The sequence below is a fragment of the Macaca nemestrina genome, chromosome 5 (assembly GCF_043159975.1).
Source record: "Macaca nemestrina isolate mMacNem1 chromosome 5, mMacNem.hap1, whole genome shotgun sequence".
NCBI classification, from domain to species: Eukaryota; Metazoa; Chordata; class Mammalia; order Primates; family Cercopithecidae; genus Macaca; species Macaca nemestrina.
The window spans coordinates 16,393,662-16,407,436 of record NC_092129.1 but is presented as its reverse complement, the minus strand read 5'-3'; the positions used below and the strand labels follow the sequence as shown (position 1 = coordinate 16,407,436).

Genomic DNA, 13,775 nt, shown 5'->3' with positions numbered 1-13,775 from the left:
CCACCGCGCCTGGCCCTGCCAGCTTTTTTTAAGGACATTATCTGCATTATTCTTGGAATCAAATCCGGCTCCACCCAGGGCTGAGAGCTTTTTATTTCCATTGTGTCTTTAGCATAGTCATGCACACCAACATCACTTCCAATGATAGGGGAATGCTGGAGTCAAAGCAACTAGTTCATTTCAGAGGACAGGCTGTGCATAATGTCAGAGGGAGGAGCTGACCCAAATAATGTGTTTCAAGTCATCAGAACACTTTCATGTCTGGTTTTCATAGTATATTGTGACAGCTGTACAGGAGAAGACAGAATACACTTTTTAGATGTGATTTTGTTTCTTTTGTGATGCTGCTTTAAACAGTTTCACAGAGTAAGGGAATGGAGTTTTTATACTGTAAGACTTTAACTCCCTTCTTTCCTTGACTTTTGCTTCTTGGCTCTGCTTAATAAACCCCTTCAGCAAGAGCTCCTCTGCTTTCCTTGAAGCTTCCAGGTATTATCTCTTGGTTGAATACAACAAAAATCACACCAAGTAGCTACCTGACACTCATAGTGCAAGTATCTCATAGGAAACTGGTGAATTCTGAAAATGGTTTTGAATCACTTCCTTTCACTGCTGGACTCTTTCTTAATCTACTTACTAAAGTGCTACTTGGACAAGAGAGTATCGACAGTTACAGGGAAAAACAATATAGAATCCCAGGCTGTGTGTAGGTTTGTATGGACACATTTTAATTTTTTAAAGAATATTTTAGTTATCTAAATTGTGTACCTAACCATTTATATTGAGTACATAAATTATCAGTAAATCAGCGTCTCTCTTTTGAGGGCCATGTGTTATCTGCTCCTGTGATCCAAACATATAGCACTAAGACAATATAAGGGATTCTCTCTCTCTCTCTCTCTTTCTCTCTCTTCCCCCCTTTCTCTCTCTCTCCCTCCCTCCTTCTCTCCCTCCCTTCCTCCTTCTACCCTCTTTCTGTTTGTCCTAATTTACCTGACGTTTTAGCCCTTGTTGCTGTTGGAGGATTCTAAAGATGAAGCCACTCATAACCTTCATGCCTGATAGCGTAGAGAATAGTTGGTGACTTCACCGGAACTTACACACCCGTGCCTTTTCTTTTTTGCTTTGCCATGAGTAGGCAGTTGCATACTTTATTTAGCAAAAGACAGAACTGTTAAAAACCTACTAAGTAGTGGTATATTCATACCATGGAATACTACTAGGCAATAAAAGCTATTATGGATAAAGCAATAAAAACTGCTATACCACTCAGCAGCAATAAACTACTGAATGTACAATATCATGGACAAATGTCAAAAACTTGCCGCATAAAATAAGTAGACACAAAGAATACATACTATATGATTACATTTATATGAAACCCTAGACCAGAGAAAACTAATCTGTTGTGGTAGAAATCACAACCGTGGTTTGCCTGGGATGGGATTTGGCTACAAAGGGATCCCAGTGCATCTTTCTAGGGTGATGAAATGTTCTAGATATTGATGGGGGTTTAGATTATACAGGTATATACGTTTGTCAGAACTCATTGAACTGTAAACTTAATCTGTTTATACATTGCACTGTGGGTAAATTATGCCTAAACTTAAAATAAGAGGGAACTAAAAAACCCACATGCCTTGCTAAACCTCCCCAAATTATTAGAAAGTCTCTTTCATTTATGAACTACTTTCTTGAAAGACAGCTACCAGGTATTACTATCACCACCTTTTTGTACCAGGTACCTGGTAGGATATCAGTTTCCTGTTCCTTTCAGACTGTGGTCACCCACATTTGAGAAACATAGAGTGCCTTCCTTTTCCCAGGAGATTATCCCAGAGTCACATGGGAAATCAATGTTGTATAAGTTGTAGAGGGGAAACATTACTGAAGGCATTTTTTTTTGGAAGGCATAAATGTATTTACTCCCCAGTGTATTGTTGGTTGTGTTAATTCAGAATTTGGAAGAGAATGCTCTTAAGTCAGGACTTTTTGTAAAGTATTCTGTGTTGAAATGTGCAGATGTTCACATTAAATTTTAAATCTTTCACTTACCTGCTCACCTTCTCCCTCCAGAACATGCTCCCTGTTGTTAAGCAGTGTTTCTGAAATACAAATCCATTGTGCAACTCTTACTTAGAAACTACAATGACCTGCTCTCTCCTTCACATTTAGGCCCTGCTTAACCCTCTAGTTACCTGCATTTGCTCATTCTTGGCTTGTGTCACACCAAACAAGGCTGCTCCCTGGTATGCTCCTCTCTCCTGAATCCATGCCTTCGTAAGTGCTGTACTCTTGCCTGCAAAGCACCTTGACCACCCCCTTTTTCACCAGTCCTTCCCACAGGGCCCACTCAGGTGCCCATCCTCTGAGAACCTGACCCAGCTTTCACAGGAGGAGTGAGCCGTGTGTCCAAGCTTCAAGAACACTGTGTGTGTTTCTCCAGGCGAGCACGGTTACTACATTGGAGAGAACAAGTCCTTTCCTTGTCTGCCTTCTCCCATGGACTGGACACCCTTCAGTGAAAGAGACGCATCTGTACAAGAGATGCATACAGTGAAATGCATCTGTATTTTGTGCACACTGCTTGGATATATAGTATTGGCCCATGAATGATGGGTGAATGAGTGGGTAGGTGGGTGGGTGGGTGGATGGATGGATGGATGGATGGATGGATGGATGGATGGATAGATTCATTCATTCACTCACTCATTCATTCAACACTGCAGCAGTAGCCTTCTTTGTGGGACCGCCAAGGAGGAGACAGATAAGGACCAGAATGTTCTGTGGCCCTAGCAAAAGCAAATTTTTCTGGGCGAATGTTAAAGTATTCCAGTCCTGCTTTTCTTGCTTTATTTTTCCAAGCAATAAGGAGAACATGACAATATTCTTTGCCGGGGTTGTACTTTCTACCTCTCCTCTGCGTGAGGGTATTCCTACCTAATTCTGAGAGAGAAAATGAAAACTTACTGCTAATGATATAAAAAGCGTATTTATTGTTAAGTGATATTTGTATTTTGGGGATTTTTTTCCTCAGTAGGAAAATTTTCTAAATACCTTCACATACACCATTTTGTTTTATCTTTACAAAAATCTCATTAATTAAGCAGGTGATGGATCATCATTCCCACCAGGCAAATGAGATAACTGAGGTGTAGTAAAAGCCTGATGATTTTTCCAAAGTCACACGTCTGGTTAGTGATAATGCTGGGACCAGAATAGGAGTCCATGTGTTCCCACCAGACTGGGAGATTGTTCAAAAGAACAAGTTCCCAGGAAAGATCAAATAATTGCTGGAAAAGCACTTCCGATCTCCAGTGAAAACAGAGCTTTCCAGCTGAGTGCCCTCCCTAAGGCCTAAAGAGTGTTATCTGCCAAGTAGCTCTTCTTTTGTCTTCTGCATAAACCACTGCAGGCTGAAGGCCACTTGAAATCTGTGAGAATCAAGAGCAGCCATCCACTGCAGAAATATATGTTATGAAACTTAATGAATAAGTCACTGTCCATCTAGAGAGAAATTAGAGAATGCCTTTTCTGAAATCTCTGCTAGAACACAGGTATGTCCTAGGGCCCTAATGCAGATATGAAGCTTTGTCCCCAGTGCTAAGACGAGACAGCTATTTTTGCTGGGCCAGTATAATATTTAACAGCAAACATTTAACAGTAGGATAACGGCTGCTGCAGCTGCATCATTCCTCTGGGGAAGGCAAGATGGCTCTTCTCCAACTATTCATGAAGGGCGAGAGTTGGGAGCAGAAAGAGAATTTGCTCATACTTAATACTGCGCGGTCCAATCTCATGTCCCATGTGAGATGCCCAAGTCAGAAGCTGACTGCAGAGACAGCTCATTGGCTTAGAGACCCAGGGTTCATTCTACAAGATCTTTCAGTCCTTCTTTTTTCTATAATAAATGAAGTCCTAAGCATTTTATTGGGAGTAACACATCAACAAATGAAGGGCTATGGATGTGGTCCACCTTACTGATTTGCTGCACCAAGGAGACTGCAGTCACTCCAGATCTTAAACATATTCATAATTGTGTTTGGAGCAAAGTTACCATTGGAATCAAATTTTCACAGCACTCGTACCTATCTCTGGGATCCTCTTGTCCTTTTTTGCATTTATTCTGCTCTGTTCCTTCTTTCCCACTTATCTTCCTTTCAGGGTCTCCACGGGCTGTCTTTGCTAACCAAATGTACAGGAGTTTCCTTGGTCACAATTAGAAAATGAGCTTCCAAAAGAAGAGGCATCGAGGTCCCTTGGCACAGGACACAGGAAGGGACTGATCACGTGAGCTGTCTCAGTTGAATCCCTCATTTCTCTGATGCTGTCGCCAGAATTACTCAAAGTATTTCCTTTTATTTTCATGTAAAACCTATTTATGCAGCTGCTTCAGGGATCTATTATAAAACATGTGGAGGAAAATCATAAAGTAAAGAAATGCAGGGATACAGATACAGGAAGCCACATTTTTGTTAACCTTGTTGTTTGGAATTCTGATCAAAACTACCATATAAAAGATTCTAGGCCAGGCGCAGTGGCTCACACCTGTAATCCCAGCACTTTGGAAGACCGAGGTGGGCGGATCACGAGGTCAGGAGTTTGAGACCAGCCTGGCCAACATAACCAAACCCCATCTCTACTAAAAATACAAAAATTACCAGGGCATGGTGGCACACACCTGTAATTCCAGCTACTCAGGAGGCTGAGGCAGGAGAATTGCTTGAAACCGGGATGCAGAGGTTGCAGTGAGCTAAGATTGCGCCACTGCACTCCAGCCTGGGCAACAGAATGAGATTCCCTCTCAAAAAAAAAAAAAGATTCTTATCAAGCCCCTCTGTGATCTCAATATTTATATCACTTTCTCAAACTTCGGGTCATGTGTGACCAAAACACAGGACAAATTGTAACTCATTGGTTGCTCGGGTATTTGTAAGTATGGGGACCTTGTCACCCAGACTTCTCTGTCCCTTGTTTATGTCCTCTTCAGTAAATGGGAACGGAGCAATAACTAGTTTCTAGTTTATTTTTGACATAAGATGGTAAATGATATATTTCCATCTTTGTGTTTGGCTTTGAATTTAAACTTAGTTCTTCGAAGAGTGGAACAGTTCTGTTCAGTTGCAAAGCCTGTTAGGGCCTTTTCCCACAGAACGTGTGTGAATTCTTCCCTTTGTTGAAAGCTGAGATACATGATAAATTCTCCCTCTCCCACTTACTTCACAGAAGACTTGCAATAATATGCCAGGCGTCAACTTTAATCATCTTTACTCGGGTTTGGGGGTTGGAAGTTGCTGAATATCATGTTAATGAATAAACCTGGCCCTCAGACCCAGAGAAATGGCTGGATGTTAATATCAGTGTATCTGCTTTTAGTATCATTAACAACATGATGTATTACAATTTCTTAAGGATATTTGTTTCTACACTGGAAGACGTTGATTTGCCACTCTGAATGCCACCAGCTTTTCATTCTGAAAGTTGGAGAATGGCCGGGCGCGGTGGCTCAAGCATGTAATCCCAGCACTTTGGGAGGCCGAGACGGGCGGATCACGAGGTCAGGAGATCGAGACCATCCTGGCTAACACGGTGAAACCCCGTCTCTACTAAAAAATACAAAAAAAAAAAACTAGCCGGGCGAGGTGGCGGGCGCCTGTGGTCCCAGCTACTCGGGAGGCTGAGGCAGGAGAATGGCGTAAACCCGGGAGGCGGAGCTTGCAGTGAGCCGAGATCACGCCACTGCACTCCAGCCCTGGTGACAGAGCAAGACTCCGTCTCAAAAAAAAAAAAAAAAGAAAGTTGGAGAATGAGCATAGAATTTATAGTCAGATAGACCTGGATTTGAAATCTGATTCTGTCACTTCCTAGTAGTTTGCTCTTAGGGAAGTTCCTTAACCTCTCTGAGGTTAGATTATCTATAGTTAAAAGGATTAAACAAACAACTAAAATGTAGACCATCCCACACGATGCCTGGAGGAGAGGAGGCTCTCAAAAATTATTTATCCCTGTTTACTTCCCTTCTTTTCAGTTGCAACTTCTGGAAGAGGGCGTGAAAGCTATGGTTTTCCTTAGCATGGGGTATTGTTTTGATCACTATCGTTCCTGCAGAAAGAGCAAGACATTTCCAAGGGAGCCATAAGAGGCAATGTGGCATAGCCTAGTGAATCTCAGAGTGTGCCCCAGGACCAGCACAGCCAGCATAACCCTGGGACTTGTCAGAATGCAGGACTCAGGCCTCGCTTCAGACCAACTGCATCAGAAATTCTCAGGGTGAGGCTCAGCGGTCTGTGTTTTCACAAGTCCTTTAGGAAATTCTCATGCTCATAAAGTTCGAAAACCACTAGTGTAGTGAAAAATACACTGGACTAGTTTCTTGCACGTTCTGCTGAAACGAGAGGTGGGATTGGACCAAATGTCCTCTAAGATCTTTTCTAATTCTGGCATCTTGTGGTTCTAGTTTTAAGCCAGCTGTGTCACCATTTTCTTAGAATGACCATGTTCTTTAAAAAGGAAAAAAGAAAAACTTCGTTTTTATTATTTCAAAAGTAACACACTGTTATTATAAAAAATGAATATAAACAAAATGAAAAAACTTAAAACCATCCAAAACTCAGCATCCAGAGATATTCTTTTATGCTGTGCTCTTATTGTCCTCCTTTTATGCAGATGCACATGTATGCATTACTCTCTGTGTACATACATAAACATCTCACCATAGCCATTAGCATCCACGGAGTGTCTGCTCTGTGCCAGGCACACTTTTGGGCATTATGGGTATACCAGGCACACTTTTGGGCATTATGGGTATACCATCCAGCAGAGCCTCTACTCCCATTGAGCTTTCTTTCTCATGAGTGGAGGTAGATAATAAACAAGAAAACAAATAACTAAATAAAGAAGACCATTTCTGAGGGCATTAAGTGCCATGAAGCAAATAAAACAGTGATGTGAAAGAGTGACCAGGCAATGGCCAATTCAAATCTGATGCCAGGAAAAACCTTTTTTTTTTTTTTTTTTTTTTTTTTTTGAGACAGGGTCTCACTCTGTCACCCAGGCCAGAGTTCAGTGACATAATCGTGGCTCACTACAGCCTCTGCTTTCATGGCTCAAGGGTTTTCCTTGAGCACCTCAGCCTCCCAAGTAGCTGGGACCACAGGTACATGCCACCACACCCAGCTAATTTTTGTATTTTGTAAAGTAGGGTTTCATCATGTAGCCCAGGCTGGTCTCAAACTCCTGGGCTCAAATGATCTACCTGCCTCTACCTCCCAAAGAGGAAAAACCTTTCTGAGAGGTGGCATCTGGGTTGAGACCTGAGAAGGAGCCAGCTATGTGAGTATTTTGGGGCAGAGCATTTCAGGCAAAGAGGAAAGTTTGTGCAGATTCGCTGAAGTAAAATAGAGCAGGATGTGTTCAAAAAAGAGCAGAAAGGTGTGCACTATTGCTGGGGAGGAGGCATGAAGAGGGAGCCACAGAAGATAGGGCCAGACGCATAGGCCAGGGCCACACCTGGATGACCATATCATTTAAATTCATTCCAAAGACAATAGGAAACCATTTTAAGCCTGGGAGTAGCTTTAAAAAAGATGACTCTGACTGTCCTAGAGGGTATAGAGCACAAGATTGGAAGCAAGGAAAGTAGTTATGTTTCTACCTTGTGTTTTGTGACTTGTATATTTCCCTTCACTATTTCATTAATATTTTTCAGGATTGTTAATGTCCTGCTGTGTTCTCATTTTTAACAGCTGCATAGGAATCTGGTATGATACCGTACTTTGCTAATCCTCTGACTGCCTAGATTGTATCCAATTTGTTTATTATCATGAAGAGCGCTGAAATGAGAGTTGTTAAATCTTTCGGCACATTTTTGTTCTCAGGATAATTCCTAACAGGGGAAGTCCTTGACCAAGAGTAGGATTCATTTGAAGACTTTTTCTTGAGTCTATTAGTTGGCTTCATCTGTATTTATTTAACTGAGCATTTTCCATTATTTAAAACCTTTAGTTGATAAACTTTTACCAGGTAGGGGCCAAAGTGAGATACTCCCAGCACTTTGAGAGGCCAAGGTTGGCAGATCATGAGGTCAGGAATTCAAGACCGGCCTGCCCAACATGGTGAAACCCCATCTCTACTAAAAATACCAAAATTAGCTGGGCATGGTGCAGGCGCCTGTAATCCCAGCTACTCAGGGGGCTGAGGCAGGAGAATCATCTGAACACAGGAGACGGAGGTTGCCATGAGCTGAGATTGCACCTGTGCGTTCCAGCCTGGGCGATAGGGCGAGACTCCATCTCCACAACAACAAAAAACAGATGGTCAAGTATCAGTAACTTTCTATCAGTAATTTATAGTAGTTGGCATAATCCACATTTTACAGGGAAGAAGCCAGAATCTTTTTAACCACTTCCTCAAAATAGAAACCCTTCATCTTAATGATGGCTTTCTACACTTCTGACACCCTGAGGGAATGAGAAAGGAAGAGAACAGGAGGAGGAGAGAAGTGGAAGGAAACCTGCCTTGAAACTGATGAAGTGAAACTGAAACCATTAATAGAAAAATCTCTTCTGTTTCTCTCCCACATGCCACTCAAATAATGAACTGCCCAGTGGCGGGGCCTCTCATGAGACTGGGCAGGCGGCAGGCAGCTCCAGTGGGACCACAGCATCCCCAGGCAGAAGCCAGAACCCTGCCAGGGCTGTGGGCATGTGGCCAAGTTGCAGGGAGACAGGCTCCCTGTATGTCCTCCTTGAACCCCATTCCAAACTCCATTTGTGTTTGTCTCATATCATCATCTCCATTTCCTCTCAACAGAGCCTCTGCATCTCCTGTGCATGTGCATCTTGCCAGAGCCCTGCACTGTCCTCAGTGAACAATTTAAACAGATTGTCTCCACCCTCCGTGCACTGCTGGTGCCGAAGGACAGGGCAAGTTTCACATGCCCAGTGGAATCTGAAGAGCTTTTGACACCTTGTAGGTATCTTTAAACCTAAAAGAACAATAGCTACATGGTCATTGGTACTTTGCCCTGGGGACACTTCAGTTCAAAATAGGAGAGTGATGGGAATGGACAGAGTTAGACCTTCGGCTTCATGTAGAGATGGGGAGAGAAGCCATTCTTGGCAGGAGGAATGCGTGGAAGCGCGGGTGACAGAGCCACCATTACACAACTTCCCTTAGAGCAGGAGGAGGGAGGGCAGCTTCACACCAGAAGGCAGAAAGCCCTTTCCCTCCCCTCCTCTTCCCTCCCCTCTCCTCTCCTCGAAGTTCGTTATTCTGCTTTCTCATCCTCATCTGAAAGTGTTGCTTAATAAAGGCCAGCTTTCACAGGGCTCACCCCTCAGTGTTACCTTCTAAAGCCCCACCTCGATGTTTCCTCTTTCAGGCAGGGAAGCATCACATTCATAGCAGCACCAGGGCTGGGTGGGCACTTTAGGACTTTGCGCTGAAAATGAGGATGATGCCAATGCTGACCCAAGCCTATCACCAGATGAGGTGAGTTTTGAGCCACACCTTGCTCAGACAGCGAGGGGTGACCAAGGAGGAAGAGCAGGCGGCTGGTGAGCAAGCATGCTGATACTGCGCTGGATTTTCCCACATCCTCAGAATAGCTACCTTTGACCAGGGAGGAGCATCTCCGATGGATGTGCGATTCCCCATTACTCCTCCTCAGTGAGCAGCTTTGCCTGGCTGCAGCCATGAGCCTTGGGGGCACCTGACTCCAAAAACAGATGTGAGTTGAGGTTGTAAGCCTTCAATCCCAGACCCCTGCAGGGGAGGAGGTAGCATCACCAGTGGACCTATAAAAAGTACAGATTCCTCAGATTCCTGAGCCTCACCTAAACCCCTGGGGTGCATGTGTTTCCTGGTTCAGGTAGGCATGGTTCTTTGGGGTATATGCCTGGGAGTGGAGCTCTGCTCATGGGATAGGTGCATCTTCATCTTCACTAGTAATGTAAAATTGTTGACGTCCTGCTAGTGGTGTGTGTGGAGCTCTTGTTCCACATTTTCACCAGGACTTGCTCCTAACAGACTGAAAATTATGCCAGTAGCATCACTTTATGTTGAAATTACAATATAGAAATGAAGGATGACAGTTTGTGGTGGGTGTTGTGTTGTTTGGGTTGAAAATGAGTGAGAGTTTTGTCACCTGGCCTAGCAGGAAAGCAAAAATGCTCTGGTTCCAAAGAAACTATTTGTTTATTTGTTTTGTTATAGGAAAATAGTCAAAATTAAGGAAAATTTGTGGCCATTAGTGATGTTGTGAAATGTATATTTGGTCACTGTTTTCTGGCAAACAGCTCCTAAAATCCTTGGAATCTCCAAAGTAGTAAACGTCTTCGGGATGGGGACTGGTCATGGGAAAGAGAGGATTAGAGGGTTGGGACTTCCAGCCTTATCTCCCAGTCTTCGGGGAGAGAAAAAGGGACTGAAGGTTAAGTTGATCACCAGTGGCCAGTGATTTAATCAATCATGCTTAGGTAATAAGGCCTCCATAAAAAGCCAAGAGGACAACGTTTGGAGAGCTTCTAGGTAGCTGAACATGTGCAGGTTCCTGGAGGGTAGCAGGACGCAGAAGGCGTGGACGCTCCCACGCGCCTTCCTCCGTACCTCACCCTGTGTATTTCTTCATCTGTATCCTTTAAAATATCCCTTATAATGAAGTAGTAAACATAACTGTTTCCCTGACTTCTGTGAGCTGCTGTAGCGAATGAGTCAAACCCAAGGAGGGGGTTGTGGAGATCCTGATTTATAGCCGCTGCGTTAGAAGCACATACCACAACCTGGGGCTTGTGACTCGTGTCTGAAGTGGGGAGCAGTCTTGGGGAACTAAGCCCTCAACCTGTAGGATCTGACACAATCTCCAGGTAGATATTGGCACCAAATTGAATTGAGCTGGAGAGCAGCCAGCTGTGTCCACTGCAAAATTGCTTGCTTGTGTCCACTGCAAAATTGCTTGCTTGTTTGCCTGATATGTGCAGAAACAAAACCCACACATCTGGTGTCAGAAGCATGTTGTAAGAGTGGAGGAGAAACTAAGTTTGTTTATTCCTCTAGTCACACCATTATTTTAAAGAGTCAAGTGTTTGAGGCACAAAAGAAATAGTGAAAAGAATGGATGATTAACCAGCAACCATGTTAGAACAGAAACAGATTTCAAACAGTTGAGATAGTTAAGAAAAACAAAGTTAGGGAATAGTTTAGTGGGTTTGGAAAAGTAGAAATTGGTATAAATAATCAGTCTCTTCTATAAGAGTTATGCAGATCCACTAATTGTTAGCAATATTTTTATTTTAGCAGTGAACCTATATAGAAAATACAAGTCTTAAGGAGAAGTAAGATGGCTAGAAAATGACGAAGGGACTTAGAGGGAAGTGCATTTAGTGCGTCCAGACTAAAGAAGAAACCTGGTGTAGGCTGGTTATACACAGGACCATTTTGTTTCACTTGAGCTGGAAATCAGCATGTCGGGTCAGCCTTTGTCACAAAGAATTATGGCAGAGCTGTTGCCTGGGCTTATTCCACATGTGTAGCATTGTTACTTGCTGGGTCAGTTTGGATTGTTTTGAGCCAGAACTGGGACAGAGCATGAACTCACCATGAGCTCTCAGGGACAGGCCAGTTCTGCTTAGTACTGGGACAAAGTGCTTCTGCCAGAGCTGCCGATTGATGACTCTTTCAGGTGGATGAGCAAGAATTTCCTTCCTCTAACTGTTCTAAGCCTGTATATATGAGTAGAGCTGTCATTGCTGAAAAAATAAGCTGTTTTCTAACCCAAAGAATGTGTTAATATTACATTTTTCATGCAAAACTGAAGTGTAACTGCCACTTCTGCGTCATGATAAAGGCGTTCCCATTTGACTTGACAACGCAAACCCCTCCACAGCTGGAGGAGAACGGTGGTGATCCCCTGTGACCTCACATTCATCTGCACCTCTAACCCTAGCCACTCCTTCAGGATCCTCTTGGGACATCGGTCTGTTGTTGGATTCTACTTGTTACATGCCCTTTTCTGTGGCATTCCTGTCTTTCTTCTGATGACCTGCATTGCAGATGTCTATCTGTGGTGGTACCTGTCCTCGTCATGTTTAGGCAGCCACTTACACAACTGTGCAAGCCTGTTTCTCACTCCTTCCAGCCCCAAATGTGTGCCAGGGCTCTCAGATAATGTCACTTACATAGTTCCATAGTAAATCACCTCTGCAACCATTTATGGTTTCAGATCTTTATTCTCACATGTTACAAAAGCTATGGCTTTGCTAGAGTTGGGGATGATTTATGAGGTATGAATTATGCATAGCTAGCTAGCTAGAATGGATAGTCATTGGTCCACTTAGAAAGTCATATCTTACTTAGATACTCCCCTGTCCAGCCACCTGCATGCAGTCTCTTTCTACCCTTGGCCTCTTGATCTGGCACCCCCCACCCATGCTTCTCTTTTCTCCCCAGTTTCAGTATGTGTCTATCAAGACCCAGTTTCACTCCTGCTTAATACTGGATAAGTATCAGTTGGATAATATGCAAACCCTTTAGCTTATAGGTCTCAGATTTAGCCAGATCTGGGTTAAAATGCAGTTAAACCTAGCAGTGAGGCCTTAGGCAAATAACTTTACCTCCCTTCATTGATGATGATGATGATACCCAGCACAGGCTGTTGATGGATCAAAGGAGATCATTTGCATATTGCACCTAGCAAAGCTTTAGGCACCATAGTGAGGCTCTGTACCAGGCGCGGTGGCTCAAGCCTGTAATCCCAGCACTTTGGGAAGCCGAGACGGGCGGATCACGAGGTCAGGAGATCGAGACCATCCTGGCTAACCCGGTAAAACCCCGTCTCTACTAAAAAATACAAAAAAAAAAAAAAACTAGCCGGGCGAAGTGGCGGGCGCCTGTAGTCCCAGCTACTCGGGAGGCTGAGACAGGAGAATGGCTAAACCCAGGAGGCGGAGCTTGCAGTAAGCTGAGATCCGGCCACTGCACTCCAGCCTGGGTGACAGAGCGAGACTCCGTCTCAAAAAAAAAAAAAAAAAAAAAAAAAGAATGGACTCATAGTTGTTTAAGATCTGGCTTCTGACTGCTTCTCAAGCTCAGCCACTTGCCAGCTACACGTTTCAATCCCATTCAACTATAAGCTCCTTTTGAGCAGGGAGCCTGTCTTCTTCAGCCTTAGCACCCAGAGCCTCGAAATATGCTTGGCACATATTTGAGTGCTCCATAAATACAGACATACATCAGATAAGCCGTAGGAACACTGACGGTTCTTTGAGGGCATCATGCTGTTCCACACCTCTGTGCCCTCAGATATGCTGTTCCCTTACCTGCAGTGCCCATCTCCTCCCTGCCTGGGCTGATGTCCAGTCACTTTCACAATTGCTGACCTGGATGAATTAGAACTCCCTCTGTGTCCCCTCTCCAACCTGAGTCCCTTGATTTACTTGTCTGTCTCCCTCTTAAGTATATATTAGCTCCCTGAGGACACAGGCCATGTGTACTTGACTTTATACCCACAGCCCTTAGCACAGTGCCTGTCACATAAAGGGGATCAAAATATGTTTGTTGAATAAAGGCTAGAGCTGGGGCTGAATATAAATAAAAGGATATGTGCAGAGAAACAAAAATGCAAGGGAAATGAGACAGTTGAAAACTGGTGATTTGTTACTATGGTGATTTCTGAGTAACTTTTGTTTGGGGTGTGGGGGGGCGTTTCTTTATTCTTGTTATTGTTTTCTTCTGATCTCCAGCAGCTCAGAAGGAGAACAGCTGTACCTAGCTACCCT

General features: G+C 43.7%; 1 protein-coding gene across 5 annotated transcripts in view; it reads left to right on the top strand.

Annotated features, from left to right (window-relative positions):
- Positions 1-13,775, top strand: part of LOC105492092 (FYN proto-oncogene, Src family tyrosine kinase) — a 181,520-nt gene that overhangs the window by 96,334 nt on the left and 71,411 nt on the right. The gene's annotated exons all lie outside the window — the stretch shown is intronic.